The 19,585-nt window shown below is 44.8% G+C and overlaps 1 long non-coding RNA gene across 1 annotated transcript in view; it reads right to left on the bottom strand.

The window, feature by feature from the left end:
- Positions 1-5,588: 5,588 nt before the first annotated feature.
- The window catches only part of LOC109305956, a 20,517-nt gene continuing 6,520 nt past the window's right edge, over positions 5,589-19,585 (bottom strand). The window contains exons 2-3 of the long non-coding RNA XR_002099787.1: positions 15,234-15,241; positions 5,589-5,599 (exon numbers count right to left, since the gene is read on the bottom strand). This is a non-coding gene — a long non-coding RNA (uncharacterized LOC109305956). The remainder of the gene's footprint in view (positions 5,600-15,233; positions 15,242-19,585) is intronic.

The following is a 19,585-nucleotide window of genomic DNA, read 5'->3' as shown; positions in this document are numbered from 1 at the left end:
TTCTGCTCCAAAGTTTAAAACCAACTTCCTGACAGTAGAAGCATTTTTAGTCAGGCAGTGCTGATGGAGTCAGTTGACTTCATGGCTTACTATAATCCACCTTCTATGATCCCTTCTAAACCCTGCATACCACAGGTGTTAACCTTTTTTTGTTTTTCATGCTGTAACAGACTGCTGATGTGGGCTCACCAGATTGGCTTGAGATATTTACCCTGGGCTAGAAACAGTGCCAGTGAACTCTAAGCGACCCCAAGGGGGGAGCAGGGGAGCCCTGCCTTGTGGAAAAGGAGAAGCCAATCGAAAGAAGGGGTTTTCAGTCCCCTCATTCTCATGGAAGGGGGATAGCCAGGGTTGGGTGCCTGCCACCCTGAGCCCTGATTGGCTGGTTTGCAAGCCAGGGAGGGACTGCCGGGGGGGGATAAAAGCAACAGCTGAACTGGTGTGTGGGGGGCTGCTGACAGTGACTCCGGGGAATGACACAGGAAGCCCAAGAAGAGCTGGGGGGAGCTGACCCAGCAGAGGAAGCAGAGAGATCCCCCTGAAGAGCCTTGACGGCCCTGGGAGAAGAAGGCAGCGGTAGTCGGCCGTGCCTCCAGCCCTGCAGCAGAGAGGGAGCCATGGCCAGGGCTTGGGGCAGAGAGTTGGTGCCCCACTGCAGTATGCTGGACGTGCCAGGCATCACTGAGGCTAGGGGTGGCAGTTAGTCCCTCACTCCACTGTGGAGAAGCAGCAGTGGCCAGGAGTGCAGGTGGCATCCTTATCCGGAGCAGGGAGCTGGGCTGGTGAGTTGAGGAAACTCCTTACCTTCCCTGGGGAAGAGGGACAGTAGCAGGCAAGGCATTGGGATCCTGAGGAGCGGCAGAGCACCAGGACGAGGGTCCCCAGGAGCTTGGGGTGCAGACCGGTGCTCAGAGCAGGATTGGCAAGCTGCAAGGCATGTGGAGTGCCCAGCCAGTCATCTGGAGCAGGGGTTTAGAGCAATGACCCCTGGGAGCTGTCTATGCTGCTGACCTCTGCCACTGACTGCCCCACAGGGGACTCAGTTCTGTCCCTTATTCTGCAGTTGATTGTCATTGGATGGAGTCCCTGAGCTTTGTGCTTGGGTCATGCTGATTCCTGCAGGAGCCTACTTTGTTGCTTGCCTTTTTCATTGCCACAGTTGGTCACCCTTCAGCCTCTTTGGGGGGTTGGGGTTTGATAAAATTTGATTGGTGCAGACCAGAAGAGCTTAACTTGTTGCAGTCTGTTGCTTATTGGGAAGCCTGTTGGATCTGCAGGGAGTGACTGTCTTGCTTCCTTATGGTAGCACCTCAGCAGTGGCTGAAAGCTGCCAGTTACCCTACCTGGGGTTCTTGAGTCAAGGGTTGACTAATGCATTCTGGTTTGTTTTGGGATTCTGATTATGCCATTTAAGTTCACTTGTAAAGAACCTTTCCTATTATTCTTGTTTTGTAAATAAAATGTAAATAGTTAAATCAGTTAAGACCTTCTTGGGACCATAGGCTGCTCTGTGGGGAGTAGGGGCCGGCTGGAAAGCAAATTGGTGCTGGCCGGAAGCCCTGCCCCACTCTCACCACACCATCCCTGATATTGGGCAGGGGTGGCAACTATTGGACTTCCACCTGGGTAACAATAGTTTTGATGTTCCACTAATCAAGCTATCCCTTGCTCTACAATATTGCTGTCTGTTAGCTGCTTCTGGGAATGTAGCTCCTGTTTCATAGCCCTGTAGATTATTTTTAACTCATTCCAATGAAGTTATATTTGATTGTCCTTCAATCTTAAAGGAAATAATCCAGCCCTATGCCCCTCACATATTAGTAAAGCTTCTAGTTTATTTTTAACTGGAGAAAAATGTGTGTATCTGTGGTATGTGATGTATTTTTATATGCTGTTGTGGCATTTGCACTCCCCTTTTCAAAATTCTAGATCCAGCCATGTCAGAGGAGGAGCCACCGAATAGCTGCTGCTCTACTGATGGCTCCGAGTGCAGTGGGCAGTCTGTGAACAGTAGACAGCCTCAAGTCCTGCAGTAAGAGGACCAAAGGTTGCTCAACATGTAGGCATTCTGAATTGCTTGCTGTATGTACATCTTAGGCAACAGTACTACTTCAAATGTTATGTTCAGCTGCCCTGACCCTAGGATCCAGAGGAACCAAATATACATGTACACAATGGGTAAATCTGATTAGGCAGTAGCACTGCTGAGAAGGATTTGGGGTATAAATTGGACAGAAGTCAGCAATTTTATGCCGTCTCAACAAAAAAAAGAGAAGGGAATGCTATTTTGGGCTGAACTAACTGAAGTATTGTATCCAAGATCTGGGAGATGATAACACCCCTCTACTCACTCCTGGTTAGGCTGCAGCTCAAGTATTGTACCCAGTTCTGGGTACTGTATTTTAAGAAGAAGGTAGAAAAACTAGAAAGGATCCAAAGACAAGTGAAAAAGATGATACAAGGGCTTAGATGTAAACTGCATGAAGAAAGGTTGAGAGAAGTAGGTATGTTTAATTTTGAGAAAAGGAGATGGTGGGGGTGGTGGTGAAAGATAATAATTTTCAAATATTTGAAGAGCTGTCATAGACAAGAGAAGGATCACAAGGGAGCATGCAAGGTAATGGATTTAAACTGTTAAGAAACAAGTTTAGATTAAATCCCAGCAAAAAACATCCTAACTGTAGGAACTATATTGCAGTGGAACAAGTGAACAAACTGTTCAAAGTTGTGGAATCTGTTTAATTAAAGGTTTTCAGGAGAGACTGGTGTAACAGGTCGCTCTCCCCAGTGCCATCTTCCCTGTTAATCCATGCCTTACGTGGGGCTCTCTTGGAGTCCTCTTTAAGGTTCTTATGTCCCACTCTCTACTCGCCTGCCATTTCTCGATGGAAATTCTTATGTTCATAGATTTCATAGACAGGGCTGGAAGGGACCTCGGAAGATCATCAAATCCAGCCCTCCGCCCAAAGGGCAGGAAGTCAGCTGGAGTCATAGGATCCCAGAAAGATAACCCTCCAATTTACTCTTGAAGGTGTTCAATGTAGGTGCTTGAACCACCTCCCATGGCAGACTGTTCCAGACCTTGGGGGCTCGGACAGTAAAGAAATTCTTCCTCATGTGCAGCCCGAAATGGTCTTGTAGTAGTTTATGACCATTTGACCTTGTCTTCCCTTGGGGCGCTCTGGTGAACAAATGTTCCCCCAGATCCTAGTGGTCACCCCTGATACACTTATAGGTGGTGCAGGCTCCACCCCTGAGCCTGCGCTTTTCCAGGCTAAAGAGCCCCATGGCTCTCAGCCTATCGTCATAAGGTCTGTTTTCCTGACCTCTTATCATGCATGTGGCTCTTCTCTGGACTCTCAAGCTTCTCCACATCCTTTTTGAATTGTGGAGTCCAAAACTGGCTGCAGTACTCCAGCTACCGCCTCACCAAGGCTGAGTACAAGGGGAAAATGATGTCCCGGGATTGGCTTGAGAAGCATCTATGGATGCAAGCCAGGGTTTTGGTCGCTTTACTAACCACAGCATCACATTGCAGGCTCATGTTCATCTTGTGGTCAATGATGACCCCAAGTCTCTTTCTTCCGTAGTGCTAGCCACCGTAGTACTGCCGAGCCTATAAGGATGCTGCAAGTTTTTCTTCCCAAGGTGGAGAACCTTGCATTTTTTAGTGTTAAACACCATCAGGGTCTCATCTGCCCATTTGCTGAGCCTGTCCAGGTCAGCCTGGATCACTCGCCTGTCTTTTGGTGTGAATGCTTTGCCCCAAAGTTTGGTGTCATTGGCAAACTTGACCAGTCTGCTTCTGACTCCAGTGTCCACATCATTAATGAAGATGTTGAAAAATATGGGTCCAAAGACAGAGCCTTTGGGGGACCCCACTGGTCACAGGACACCATGATGACTGACTTCCATCATTTACTACCCTCTGGGTCCGACCACGGAGCCAGTTTCCCAGACAGAGAATCATGGTGAACCCAAGGCCACAATTGGCCAGTTTCACCAAGAGGTGATCATGGGATACCAGATTGAAAGGCTTTTTTGAAGTCAAGATATATGACATCAATCTCTCCTCCCTTGTCCAGGTGATAGGTCACCTGGTTGTAGAAGGAAATGAGATTGGTCAAGCAAGACCTACCCACAACAAACCCGTGTTGGCTATCCCTTAGGATGTTGGCATCAGCCGGTCCATTAAGGATGGCCTCTTTAATAAACTTTTCTAAGATCTTCCCCAGGATAGAAGTCAGGCTGATGGGCCTATAGTTAGCCGAATCCACTTTCCTCCCTTTCTTGAAAATAGGCACCACATTGACCTTCTTCCAGTCTCTGGGCACTACACCAAAGCACCAGGAGTTTTCAAAGATACATGCCAGAGACTGGGCTATGATGCTAGCCAGCTCCTTGAGTACCCTGTGGTGTAGATTGTCAGGGCCGGCTGACTTGAAGGTATCCAGCTTCTCAAGGTGTTCCTTCATGAGGTCAGCATTAAGGGAGGGCAGGGGATCTCTCTCACGTGGACTGCCCTGTCCCGTGGTGGGCGTGGGCATCCCATTGGACTGATGAAAGACTGATACAAAGTACCCATTTAAGAGGTTGGCTTTTTCCTGGGCATCACTTGTGCCATCTGGTTCAGCAGGGGTCCAATGTTGATGTTCTTGTAAGCAGGAGACTGCCTATTGTATTTTGTATGTTGGGGCCTTTTGCCTCCATGGGCCTTGACTCCAGTCTCTCTAGCTACGCCTACCCATCTAAACCCACCAAACGGGGTTTGACTCTGAGGCTCTAGCCTTTTCCAGCGTCTTGGAGCCCCCTTTTCTGCTACGTTCTGGAGCCTGTCCCCCTTGGCCTAGAGGCCTGGCCACTGGCTCCACAGCTAGGGGGTTGTAAGTTGAAAGCTGGGAGATGGCCCTCAACTCATATTCTCTCAGTCCAAAAAAAAAAAAAAATTGCACCTCCGATGCACCAAACCTCCCTGGTCTTTTAAGATCGTGCCTTCAGGCACCAGGGTAAGTTGAAAGCTGGGAGATGGCCCTCAACTCATATTCTCTCAGTCCAAAAAAAAAAAAAAAATTGCACCTCCGATGCACCAAACCTCCCTGGTCTTTTAAGATCGCACCTTCTGGCATCAGTCAGTGCCCCCCAAAATCCTCCACCCCCACTGGTGCTGGGATTCCCCACTCTGTAGTGGGCCCCAAAGTGAGGCCTCCTCCTTCCCCTAATAGCCTCACCCAAACCACTGGTGTTATTCATTAAAAATAAATAAATATGAACAGTCCTGTACATGCAAAATAACTGCCACCCAAAAAAGGTGATTAAAGAAGGCAGCATGCCAGCTTACATTTACACAGGCCTCATGCTTCAGCTCCCCACTGTCAATGATGGTCTTTCTTCTGAGGTTGCTGCCGTCCCTCCGGGGTCCTTCATAGTTCCCCTCCTCCAGCCTTTGGACCACTCACCAAGCCTCTCTATGGAGCTCTAGGATGCTCTCCTTCCCCTTTGGCTGCTGGCCCCTACCCAGGGATTTTATAGTCCTGGCCCGCCCCTTCCAGTCAGCTGACTACCTGGCCAGGCTCAACATTTAACCCCCTCCTTACTGGCCCTCTGTGCCCAGAAAGCTTTAGCCCTAAGGGGGCCGACCTGTCTTCTGGTAACAGGGCTAGTGTTCCCTGTTACAACTGGATAGGCATCAGTCTGGGATGGGTTAGGAACAGCAGATCCCATATCCGTTTGCAGGGTTGGGCTATATGACCCCTGGGGTCAGTTCCAATCCTATCCAGTAACATCTAATCTGTTATGCAGAGCTCTTCCCTAACAAGATTCCTTACTCCATGTGGTAGGGAGGGGAGGGAGAGAGAGGAGGAGAGTTTGGAATAATGCATTAGAAGGGGATGCCCATTCCAGAATAAAGATGAATATTTTTCTTCTGGTTGTCAGCCAGATCAAGTATGTAGTAACTGAGTTCTTCAGAGGTGATAACATAGAGATAGATGGATGGTATGAATTGCATAAAACATTGAAGTTTTATATTTAATTGTTATTCAGGGAATGATTGAAATGTATATTCCTTTATAGTCTCATTCTGACATTTTCCCCTGTTTTAGATGTGTTTTGTTTCATAAAGGGGTTTAAAGACATTAAGGTGTTTGATTTAGGTCTGGTATTGGTTCATTTTTCAATTTGCTAAGATGTATCAAAGGCTATTTATTGCCTTAGAGGAACTAGTAAGTGAATAGAAAGGAAGTGTTTAAGATTCATAGGAGTATTTTAGTTGTCTTTTGTGTTCTGGCAGAGGTGCATATTCCTTTTGCCTTAGTGGCACTTCAATTTCAAGGTAGGTTGCCTATTTCATTGTAAGGTTATCAATTTATTAGACCATAGAAATCCATTAACAACAATATTTGTAAGAGCTTTAGGGGACTTGAACATGTAAGATCTATGTGACAAATGAATTGTAAGTGGAATGGGAAGATTGTAATTCCTTTTTCTGAGATATTTTATTGTCTGCAGCAATTTATTTTGAATGTAGAATAAGATTGTTCTTGATTATTAAACTTTGAGTGAAATAGCCAGTAGTAAATTGTGTACCATTTAAAGACTTATCCAAAATATCAAGCTGAAAATCTTATAGCAAAATAAGAATCTGATCTATCACTTAACAGTTCAACAGTAAAAAGAGCTAATGAATGCAAAGGCTTGGTGGCCAAGTAATAGCTTGAGTTACATGAAAGGAATCATTATATCTAGAGCATCTCTTGTCTCTCTCTTATTTAATGCAATAAATAATTAGTATTAAAATGATGAATTATTCCAGAAATTAATATGCTTGACTTTCACAAGAAAAAAAACCTAAAGTCAGCGTCCCTTCTCTGCCTAGTTAACATCCCTTCTCTGCCTAGTTTCCAGTCTAAAGTCAGACATGACACACCATTTGAGAGGTGTAACGAAAAGAAGGATAAGTGGTTGTTGTAATAGGATTCTGTGGTGTTTCGTTAACTGCTCAATTCTGACAGTGGGCTCTGAGCAAAGGGAAGTTTTTTAGAGTCTGTGTGAGCCACAGCAAGAACTCCAGAAGACATTGTGTTATGGAGACACCTTCTGAAGAGCAAGTCGGCCATCGCTTCCCTGTTACACAGTTGAAGGGGGTTAATTAAATTGCTACAAACCTTTTTCCTTTTGTCTCCAGTCAGGTGTGCTGGTCACCATATAAGTGGCATGTAGCTTTGGCTTCACTTCTTTATGTATGCTTTCCATCTACTTGTTCCTGGGGAGAATATTAGATATTCAGCCTCATGCTCTCCTTGTTCCTGAAGCCATAATCCACACAAGATTAGTATGACAACACAGTAGGAGCCTAATTTACTGTTATTACCTTGTGTCCAGCACCATATCTCCCTAAGCATATGGCCACACTGCAGATTACTGGGCACATCTACACTTGTGCCCAGGACTGCAGCATGTTCAGCTGGGTTGGAGCAGCCCTGATTGGCAAGGGGTTTCGAGGGGGGGCGGGGGGGGCAGGGTCAGCCTGCCAGGCCAGGGATGCTCCAACCCAGTTTAATGTGCTGTGGAAGGGCTGACTGGGACACAAAGTGCTTCAGTATGGGACTAGCCAGCAGGTAGTCTCCTCACCGAAGCACCCTTGTGCCCCAGCCAGCCCTGTCAGTGTCTACACGTGTATTACTGTGCAGTAAACAATGTCACCACAGGATGGTACTTATAGTGACATATATTAACCTACAGCACTGTTCGTTAGCTTACTGTGACTTAATAGGACCGCACATTTAGATACAGAGACTTTATTGTGGAGCTAATTAAGCAGCTCCACAGTAAACTTCTTGTGCTGACATGTCCAATATGTACATAGAAATATGTAAACTAGCTGTAAATGGGCTAACTCAAGTACATGGAATAATCTAGTTGAGGCAACATGGAGCTTCACACAAGCTAGACAAGTTCAGGCAAGAAATAAGATGGAACAGTTTAACCAAAAGTGTAATTGGTCATTGAAATAATGTATCAAGGATCATGCTGCAGTCTCTATCACTTGAAGAATTTTAATTAAGGCTGGGTGGTATATCTACATAGTATCATGAAGAGTTAGTTTAGCTATCATGAGTAACATTTGCAGTGAAAATGATCGTAGTCCATGTTAGTAACCAGAGTGCATCACAGGCTAAAGCCTGTAGTTCTATATCTTCAAAGTTGATGTTATCTATTCAAGATAAGTTAAGTTGATGCCGGTATACTAGCATAGGTGATGTGTAGGGAGATCATGGGGGGCACATGCCCTCCTGAGATTGGCTCTTGCCAGCCAGGGAGCAGGGGGCGATGGCCAGTGCCCCTCCCCCCACCCCGAGATTGTGGGGATACCAAGAGAAGTGCCAGCAGCACTTCCGGGTTTGCCACTGGCACTTCTGGTTTTGCCAGCAATTGACCGACTTGCAGCACCACTTGGAGAATGCCAGCTTTTAGTGTTCACTCTGTTTTTTTAACTACAGAAAAATAATATGGTTTTTCTGTTGCAAAGAACTGGAAAGACCACAACTATGGATTTCTATTAGAAATCTTTGGGTTTATCTTGTGAATCATGTTTGCATATCTAATATTGTGTAGCACCCTGCAACACCCTTAAAAGGATCTCAGGCACTGGAGGGTGCTGTGTCACCCTGGTTGAGAATCAGTATTTTAAACAGTCCTGACTATTTCTCTTAAAGCAACTATTTTGGATTTCCTGGTATGACAACGCTGCCAAAGCATGGACTCTTTGCTGGTGGGGGTACTCCTGGTACTCCTTCTAACTTGGTGCCTGGGGTGGGTGCCCCTCTTTCCCATGATGAGTTACGCTATTGAGGCTCAATGGTCTGTGTCATGCAGGAGAAAAGACCTGGCCTAGAGACAGACATTACACATAAACTGGTTTATGTGATCAGAAACTGGTTTAAATGTGTAACAGAACAGATGTTCAGTGCACATAAACCAGTTTGGAAGTGACTGAAACTGGTTTGAGATAAACCTGGTTGAATGTAATATCAGAATTAACTGATTTGGGTCAAACTAGTTTATGCAACATCTGTCCCAGACCCTTGCTGGTTTAAATTAAATCAGACTCTCCCAGCATCCCAGCATGCTCTCTGGGCTCTCTGCTCCACAGCAGAGCAGGGTTGCCCCCGCCCCTCTACTTCTTAGCCAGAGTGCTATCATAGCTCCAGCTGGCTGAAGGACTGCAGCGGCTATCAGGCTTCCCCCTCCCCCTCCCTGCTGGCTGCTCAAGCAGGGATCCCGCTTCCCACTCTTCTCTAACAGCAAGGACCCCAGCACAGGGCCCCGGCATCTGGCCATGACCCCCTACCTCCTGCTAGCTAATGCTGAGCGGTATTTATGTGGATCTCCAATTTCACTGGAATAAAGACAGCCAGCTAGTGGCTTGCAATGCAAATACACCATGCAGATAAGAAGCACTTGGCTTGACGGGCTGATAAACTGGCTGCAATCTGTCAGTCTTCAAGAAGGAACAGAAAGGTATTAGAAATCGCCTAGTTTGCAGACAGTCTGAAGAAGCAGGGAGATGAAAATGGAAAAGTTCAGCATCAACAGATGCAGGGTCTGACAACACTCCTGCCCTTGAGCAGTGAAAAGCCTAGGACTGCAGGCAGGGTGGGGGTTAAAACCCCTCCCTAATCAGAACATCCTGCCGGGGCCGGCCATGCCCCCTTCCCCCACCAGCTAGAAGGGAAGGGAAGGCTACTCTAGTGCCCCTGCCCCCCACATGTACCTGAATTTCCTCAATCCAGAGAGAATGTCTGTGCAGTTGCAAACTGATTCAATCTAGCCAAGTTAGACTAACCTGCAAAGACTGAATCAATTCAGGCTCAGGCTTTTTGCATGTCTGTCCCTAGCTGATGATCATAACAGGTCCTTGTGGCCTTCAGAATCTATGATTGGAAAGATGAAGTTATTCAGTAATTCAGTATTACTATAGAAGATACTTTAGGAAAAAATGAAATATTTTGGTCTCAATAAAGAAGCAAAAATTGTAAATGAGAATGAGATTAAAACAAAATGCTATCTGGCCCAACTTTCTCTACCACAGATTATGTAAACTACAAATATTGCCATCAAGGTCAAAAGCAATTTGCTTTAAGATTACTCTTTTTTATGTCTATGTGCATGGCACTACTTTTAAAAGTGCATTTATGGAACTGGAACATAAAAGAAATGAATCAGTCCTACAAAACTGAGCATTTTTATCAATTAACCCACACACAGCATCATAAGTAAGCTCTGTTAAAGCAATATAGTTGGGAAATATTTTATTCCAAATATTTACGTAAAGATAGAGAAAGATAAGTTGTATTTTAAAGAGACTGTGTATTTATTTGACTGCTCAGTTGGTTGGCCAAGTGTGTTTGGTATGGTGTCTCAGCAATACAAACAACAATTTGTTTTCTTTTACCTAAGAAACTTATTTTAGATTGCATTGCAAGAGTCTGAGTCATTATCCATTGTCCATCCATTCTGCAGAAAGGACTCTTGGGAGCCTTTTTTTATTGTTATTTGCAGCTTTGGTTGTAGCACTTAATAGGAGCCACATAGCTTGATCTCACAAATGGCTGTGAACAATTTCTTCCTTGCAGAGATTCTTAATTTTCCTTTTAGGAAGGACAACATTCATATTGGAAAAAACTCACTGTCTGGAATAAACAGCATGTGTAATAAAATGAAGCACAGGAAATAAGATTAAACAAGAAATTGATTGCTCCTGGATGAAAACAACTTGTTAAATTTCCAACTTCCTCAAATAGTGTGCAGATGTGAGGATTTGTTCCACCCTTCCTTAAATGATCCTCTTCTACCAACATTTGAAGCAAAGAAATAACTCATTTACTCTCTCTGCCTGCCCTTCTTCTTTGTTGAGATATTATAGTGTGTGTCTTAAAGGAATAATTTAATTGCTAAAGTTGTGAAAACAATAGGGAGAGGATTAAGGAGACGTAATGACGATGAAAATCAATGGTGTAGTCATTTTACGGAAATCTCCTCAAAAGCCTTATAAACACATAAGAGTTAAGGAAACAACATCATACTAGGTTGGAAAAGATGCCAATGACTTTGTCAAGACAAATTACAGCCATCAATGACCATGTGGCTAAACACAGTTCATTCCCCACTGTAGCAGACAAACCTTTGCGACAATGGAGTTTATACCCACTTGAAACTTCCTGATTGTATTAGTGTTTATACCAGTGCAGCTACACCCAGCACTAATGGCTAATCTTTGTCTTTGGAACAAATCCAGAGGTTAGACAAGGCCTAGATTGAGAATTGCACCTTTTCAGCATACCCTTTTTTGGGCCCCTTTTTATAGCATGACGTTATGAGGTTTGTATGAACTCCACCTCAGATCTCGTCATGGCCTCTGATGATGCCCCACTTTCATATTAGGTCTTTAGCTTCACTTTTGTGGGGGAAGAAACCTACAATCTTCCTCCTCCTAAAGACTGGGCTTTAGGCTGCAGTTCCTTTGTACGTATTCCAGTGGATCTCAGTTTAGTTTAGCACTTGCAGATCTGTTTTCTCCTGAGCACAAGGCTCAGGATTTAACCAGTGATCAGCCAGTTTTCAAAAGGTTTTCAAAAAGCACAGCTCTATTTACTGTATTTACCCAGATCCAAAATGATGCCCCCAATAATTAGAGTCTAGACGTGGAAAATTTATAAATTTGTTTATAATTTTCCATGTATAGAGTCTAATTATTGGAGGGTCATCCTTAATTAATCTACCCACTGCTACAGTGGACAAGCAGTGGCAAGGGGGTAGGCAACAGTGAAGTCAAGTTGCCTGACCCCTACCCCTTGCCACCTTGCACTTTGCCCCCTGTCCATCCTCCCCGCAAGCCCATTTGGAGAAAATGGTTTGTCCCCCCGACCATTTGCTCCCCCAGTGCCTGCCCCCTGTCACCTTCCTCCCCTCCTGCTTGACCCTACCCCATGTGGTACCTATATCCCCTGGCACTTGCCCTTCCCTGCAGCCCCTGTGCATGATGCTCCCATGCAGGCTACTTTATAGCTTGGTGATTCTTTTTGGAGGTGGAAGATGTGGATTTGAATCTCTTAAAAGGCCCAGAATCCAGGTTTCCCATTTCCTGAGCAAGTGCCCTAGCTCTAGCAGGCTGTTATGCAATTATATAACTGCTGCTTTTGACTAGGAAGAAGCTTGTGATTCAGCTCTAGCTGCTTGTTTGTGTCCATGTTTGTGCTCAACAGAGCTGTGTTTTGGTCAGGCAAGTACACAGCACCATATGCTTCCTCAGGCATGTGCATAAATGTGGTTAAATCCTGAAATTATCTGAGACAAGTACCTGAGATATGGAGAATGGTGTTTAGTTCCTTGCTTTAGTCCAGTAGTCTGAGCGAAGAACACCCAAGTTTTAGGTCCCTCTTTAAAAAGGGGTTTGAAGCTGTATTGTTTGCTACTTAGCGAAGTGTTCTAACCAGCAGGACACAGAGAAAGGGGTCTACTTCCTGCCATACTTAGGCAGGTGAGAGGGGGAGAGCTATGTGAGGCCAAGATGAAGGAAGGCTTTTTCACCCCCTGGGCAAGACCCTGAATCAGTAGGCTATTACCTCTGTACTTTCAGCATGCTACCCTGGCCCTACTCTCCAGGTTGGTGGCCTTGTCATTAAAACTAACCCACATCCTGGTTCCCTGCACTACTCCTGAGACAAATTGCTTATTCTTTAGGCATTGCAGTACCTAAATGGACTGAGCTGTGTTTGGATGCAAGAGATCTGCCCCCACTTTCCAAATGGAAAAACTTCTACCACTTACTGTGTCCATGTACACAAGATTCTTAATGCACAGTAGCCTAATAACACTGAGCAGTAGTGCATCACAGCATGGACAGTGCTAATACACTACTGCACAGTATTATTAGGCTGCTGTGCAGCAGTGTGACTAAAAGATGTTTTCTGGCAAAACTGCGCAGTAACTGTAGTTACTGTGCATTTAGCTGGTACTTCATTAAGCAAGTGCTAAATTAAATGTGCAGTAACTACTGCGCATTAATGAACATGTAGACATGTGCAATGAGTCAGGAACACATATGACACAACACTCATGAGAACAGCCTGTGACTCTATTAATTTATTCAGAAATAGTATTAGCATTCAATATAAGAGCCTTTCATTATCCCATTCATCCAAAGGATAGTTACTGTCATATCTAATGCCTCTTTTTTTAGATAATACAAAGAATGCTGTCTGTGGATTAACATACTTTGCTCTGGTTAGAAATCATGAAAATGACATATATTGAGGATGTACCATGCAAAATATTTCAGTAATGGGCGAATTATGCAGTGTGAGTAATTTCCTACATGCTGGAGTGGCTATGGAGGTTTGCTAAGATAAGGAATATGGTTAACCTATAAAGCTACAGCCATATGCCTAACGTCAGGAACTCACATTTAAGCCCCTGTTAAAATTGATCATTGTGATCTATTGGACAAGAGTAGACCAGAAATCTCCAGCCACAGACTCACTTTGTAACTCTGAACAAGTATCTTGTCATCTTTATGCCTTAATCTTATTTCTGTATGATGAATGTATAGATTGGGTAGTGTGATTGAATAGAGACATTCTTGGAGCAGGAACTAGAACACATGATATGAAGGTTGGAGAGTTTAATATCTCTATGGGAAACTGAAAGGAAACTTGATCACTGGTTTCTATGTAGATGTGGTTGGTTTCTTGTGGCAAGAGACTGACTTCATTTATGATGAAGGCAGGATTTGAAGCCTGAGAAAATGGGATCTAGGTAAGAGGTGACTTTCTGGTTCTAGGGGAAGGTTGAGCATTTGAGTGATTTTGTTTTAAGGGAATATCTCTGCAACAGTCCTGGCTTCTTGAAGTGAGTTTCCATTTCAGTGTTGTGCTTTATTTATGGTAACAGGGAACTGTTTCTGCATGTGCAAGGATTTTGGGCTGGTTAATTGTGATAGCATTTTCTCAGTTAGATTTCTCTTCTTTGTTCATCTTCCTCTTCTTGACTTTTTAGTATGCTTGACATTATTGAATGACATGCACAAAGGTGCAAAGTAGGTATTGTTGACCTTAAGAGGTGATCTAAGTACCAAGGAAAGTTTGGGGATCCTGTCCCACCAAAATCAAGTATTCAAGAGAATAAGTTTAAATGAATCCAAATAGCAATATTAATATCAAATTATACACAGTAAATGTATTATGAGAAATTATAGACAAAGCATATCAAACAAAATCACATATTCATTATTGATCAACTTTTTAATATTACACAGAAAGAGATTCATCTTAAATTTGCTAAGTCCTATAGTCTTTAAAGCCTCTAAGAAGTGGCTGGCCTGTTAGCAAACAGGAATTATTGGCTAGGATAAAAATTACGTTTCAAAGAAGCACTTATCTTGGTTCATCTGCAGATGGACCTGTAGTTCAAGGCTGAAGAACAAAGATTCTGAGGTGAACTTTGATTTTTATGCTTGATTACTTTCTCACTCAAAAAGTGAGCCTGCTAAATATGGCTAAAAAAAAAAATTAAGGCCTCTGCAGATGATGTTCCATATAGTCCCTCAAGAGCAACATACGTCATTAGTATGTACAATAGATGGGATAACACAAGGTAGCTGATCCTTTCTAGTTGTGCCTTTAGAACTTTCTCCCGCCACCTGATTCTACCCATATCTGGAATGGCCCAAGTCTCACCACCTTCAGGGTTTACAGCAAGGCACCTTAATTTTTCCTAGCTCCAAAGGATTTGGAGGACTGAAGCAGAAGACCATAGCAATCTTACAAATGTTTTCAAATGCTGGATTGTTATTTGTTAGTTTTGATGAAGCAGGAGAAAGGAGTCCCTGGATGAAGCCATTTAAATATTTTAAAACTGTGCCAAGGAGACCTAAATCAAAGGGTACAAATATGAAAATATTATATATACTTTACAATGACAGACTATACTGTCTTCTTTACTTGTATACCTGTGTCATGCTGGGTCATTGTCCAGGTCTGGGAGTCAGGGTCCAGGGGAGCAACCAGAACCAGAAGTCTTATGCCCGATCTGAGCGTTGGGGAGCCAGGAAGCCAGAAGCCAAGAGTTCAGTCTGAAGAACAAAGTCAGAAAGCCAGTGGACTGGGCAGAGCACAACATCAGAATGAGAGCCATGTCAGGTATATAGGAGATCAAGCCAGGATTTGGTTTAGGACATAAGACTCTGACCACGCAGTGGCCTCAGGACCCCAACTCCCCTCAAAGAGGGTAGGGTGACCACCCATACCATTGGGTGGGACAGTCCTGAAATGGGAATATCAAGTTTTGCTCCTGGGCAGCATTTGCCTTGGATTCCCAATATCATGCAAGTGTCTGGGTTTTCTGTTAACTGGGTTCCAGCCTGCAAAGGGCTGCGGGGAACAGAACACAGGGGTCACCATGTGCATGTACACATGTACACACACATGCATGTGGCCAGGAATACAGCCCCAGGCAGCAGTGGAGAGCAGCTCCCCAGCTGCCTGCAGGTAAGTCTATGGGGGGGGTGCAGATTGAGGCCCCCACTATGAGGAAGGGAGTGGGGTGGAGGCTGGACCTGGGGGTGCTCCCCAACCAGGATAGTACATGTGGCCCATGGCTGGGGCAGGGAGTGGGACAGAGCCATGGGCAGCTCATCCAGGAGGCTGTCAAAGGGCCAGCTCCCTGCTGTTGCATGCATGCCTGGAAAAGGGGGAATGGAGGGGAACATGTCCCCCATATTTGTAGGCAGGGCAGGGGCAGATGCAGGATGCCTGCTGCAGGCTCAGGGCTCCCCACACTGCTACCCTCCCCCAGGGAGCCCTGTGCCAGCTGCACCACCGTGACAAGGTGCCTGCTTACTTCTTGGCAGCAGCAGGGTCAATGGTTTGGAGTTGTGTCCCCTCCTGCTGCTGGGTGGGCAGAGGATGTCCCATTGCAATGAAGCTGCCATGGGGCTCCTGGGGGGAAGGCAGCAGGACAAGGAGCCTTGAGCCTCCAGCTCACAGCCCACATCTGCCCTCGCCCCCCGTGGGCTCTGCTAAACTCTGCTCCGGGTGTGCCACCACAGGGAGCATCATCTTTGCCCCTTCCCTCACCCAGCAAAAATAAAAGTCAGTGCCTATGGATTAGGAATCTGTAGAGTCAGGCAGAACACAAAGTCCAAGGGTGAACTGGGTCAAGTAGCCATGGGATCAATCAGAGAGCTAGTACAGGCACAAGGCAAAGGCAAAGCAGCCTGGGTACAGATTGAGCCATGTTGCCCAGAAACTTCCTCTTCTGAGTCAAGGATTTATGCTGGAAGGGGTGAAGTATCAGCTGACCCTGTCTGACCACTCCAATGGCAGAGAGTGACTAGATGACTAGGCCCAGATGGAGAGCTCTGGCCACTTGTGTCCAGGCTGTGTGCTCAGGCTGGGATGAACAGCTGCACCAGGCAGGCCTAGGCCCCATGTTTGAGGCCACAGCCAGTGCCTTTAATTTTTTGCAGGATCATTTATCTCATGTGTGACTGGTAAATTGTATCTGGTTATGCTTTGGGTGCTAAAAATATTCAAAGTCATTATGTTCATTTCCTTAATATAAAGTTTAATATGTATTTAGTTAAGGCCCTTCCTTCCCTAAACTAACCTCTAGTATGATAAAACCTTGATGAACATATTTTATTATGTATTAGCAAGCAAATATCTTTTAATCTCTATTCATTTAAAAAAAATGTAATTTGGTTTTTTTACATAATGCCAAAATCAAATATACTTGAGATCTTCTTTTACCAGTATTTTTGGTAAAACTGGGATATGCTTTTCAGTAGACAAATTTATGGATTAACAGCTAGCTCAGTATGGCCCTGATTGCACATCTGGCATTTTTCAGAGTGACCCTGATTCCTCACTTCTCATGGTTAGCTGTCTGTTGTCTAAACCCACCTGCTCCACAAGGCAATGAGGAATAGTGTCGTTTCTGACTGAATGTTTTATTAATTTTATTCAAGACTCATAAAACACAGCAACCAGAATCTGCTTTAAGCTGTTGTCTACCTTTGTCCCTGCCATTCTAAGACCTTCCAGTCATAATGAAGAGGATAAGATTTATTCTCTAGAGCCCACACCCCACATCTGTGAAAATAATTACAGTCGGGCCTTGCCCTTATAAAGTGATTAATAATATACTAGAGGTGCACTGATACTTCAGTCCCATATCAGATTGGCACCGATATTAGGAAAATTGACTGTATTGACAATCGACTGTTTATGGCTGATAATACCACCAATAAATGCCCCATGTATGCGCAGCCACAGTGCAGCAGGCAGACAGTTAGCAGCCCAGCCCACTAGCATGGAGAGCAGCTGGGTCTGGCTGGTAAGTCTGCTGTGAGGGAAGGAGCATGGGGTGAGGCCCCTCCAGTGAGGGAGGGAGGCTAGGGTTGGGGCAGGGGCAAGTGCTGCACAGCTGGGGCAGGGCACAGGATGAAGCAGAGAGTGGCTTGTCCAGGAGGCATGGGGGGGGGCTCCTGCCACTACACGCACCCCAGGAGAGCATGGGGGGCATGTGCCCCCAGATCTGCATGCACCCTGGGAGAGGCTGGGGGGTGTGCCCCCAGATCTGTGCACAGGGTGAGGGCAGCTGCCTATGTGGCCAGGGCTGTGCTTAGGGCAGGCAGCAGTGGCACTGGGAGGAGGGCTATGGTGAATTTTGGGGTGGCTACAGCCCCTCCCGTAGCCCCCTTCCCTGTGCCACTGCCACCCACCCTGAGCATAGACTGGTCCAGCCCCATGCTGGGAAGAGCTTGGTACTGCCCTCAACCTCAGCCTGCAGTGGCAGCCCACCCTCACCCCGTGCACACATCTGGAGGCACATGCCCCTCATGCCTCCCAAGGTGTGCATAGTGGTGGGAGCTGCCTCTGCCCTATGCCCTCTGGACGAGTCACTCACAGCTCCATCCCTCACTCTGCCTTGGCTCTACAGCGCCTGCCCCTGCCCCTGCCCCTGCCCCTGCCCTAGCTCTACTCCCTCCTTTATCACAGGGGCCTCAATTTGCTCCCCAAACCCCTTCCCTCCCCTCTCACCCTTTCCCCAGAACAGACTTAGCAGCTGGATGCCGCTCTCCAAGCTGCCCAGATGCATATTGGAATTGGATCGATATTGCCTGATATGGCTCATTAAAAATCAGCCATCTGGCCCAAAGATTCTCTATTGGTGTTGATGCCATGAGCAGTAGAATCCAGAAGTAGCTGTTCTCTCTTTAGAGAAAGGTGTAGGTGGTGCAATGAAGAGAAATCTCCTTATGGGCTCCCCTTTGAGTAGGAAGCAGGAACTGTCCCTCAGTTAGCAAATACTCCTCCATTTTTACAATAGATTTCAACAAAACTGAGGCCAAGTTTTAATTGTATCTAGTAAATCAATTTACTTCTGCAAAATACTGTCTTTCTTGACAACATATAGTTAATGATTTATTTCATAATTATTAACCCCCCTCACAAATTTGAATACATATTTTAAAAGGAGATGCAAACAGGAAATTGATTATATTTTTTCAGATTTTATTAAGATGTAATGTTGTTTGACTGTCAACTGAGTCATGGCTAGAGGTGTGAATAGATGTTATATTGCAAAACCAATCCCCGCTGAATACATCATAATCATGAACACTTTTTCATAGAGGCAATATGCCTCATTTCTATAAACCTGCAGTTTAGAATTAAAAAGAAAAATAGATTATGTGATCAAAAGTCTCTGAAGAGAGAAGAATAATACATTAGTGAAATTGCAGTAAAGATAGTAGAAAGAACCATTTTCATTCTGTTCATTTTCAGCTCATTTTTCATTTATGCACAGTGATATTTATCACACTATTTCCATAACAACCTCCTGTTTATTCATCCACTTTAAAATTGTCGCCTTTTTATTGTTATTTATTACTTACTTATCACCCAGAGTGTTTCTCCTCACTTTGCTCTGGAAAAATAAATATAATTAACTGAACATATTATATTTTAATAGATGGTTTTAGTAAAAAGGAAAAGCATCTTCAGCTACAGACTAGGGCTGCAATTAATGAACAAAGCAAAAATGCGAATCTACATAAGCTAAGAAAACCAAAATAATATGGGGTCTTTTTATGGCAACAGCACACAAGAGGGTTTTGGTTACTCTGTGGTGATTGTTGTGGCCTAGATGGAAATTATGTGTGTGTGGAATGTGCTAGAAAGTATTTAGAAATAAATACTCATAAAGTTATTTAATCCATTCCCCTAACTTTCAAAGAAATACATATGAAAAATTCACCTCTCAGACTTGTGGATGTATCTGCTGCTTCTGTTTCTCACATTTAATCCATACCTCTAATTTGTTATCTCTCCCTCCTCCTTCCGTCTTCCTCTCTCTGCACTATTTTCTCTATCTGTTTCAAGTCTCAATCAGTTATCTTGCTTTATTTCCTCTTCTTCCTGTCTAAAAGCATGGAGAGGGTCCAGAGGAGGGCCACTCGTATGATCAGGGGACAACAGGGCAGGCCCTACGAGGACAGGCTGCGGGACCTGAACCTGTTCAG

Source organism: Crocodylus porosus, unplaced genomic scaffold, assembly GCF_001723895.1.
Source record: "Crocodylus porosus isolate Cpor-Errol unplaced genomic scaffold, CroPor_comp1, whole genome shotgun sequence".
In the NCBI taxonomy this organism is placed as follows: domain Eukaryota; kingdom Metazoa; phylum Chordata; order Crocodylia; family Crocodylidae; genus Crocodylus; species Crocodylus porosus.
Note: the sequence above shows the minus strand (reverse complement) of the source record. Positions and strands in the feature narration are given on the sequence as shown.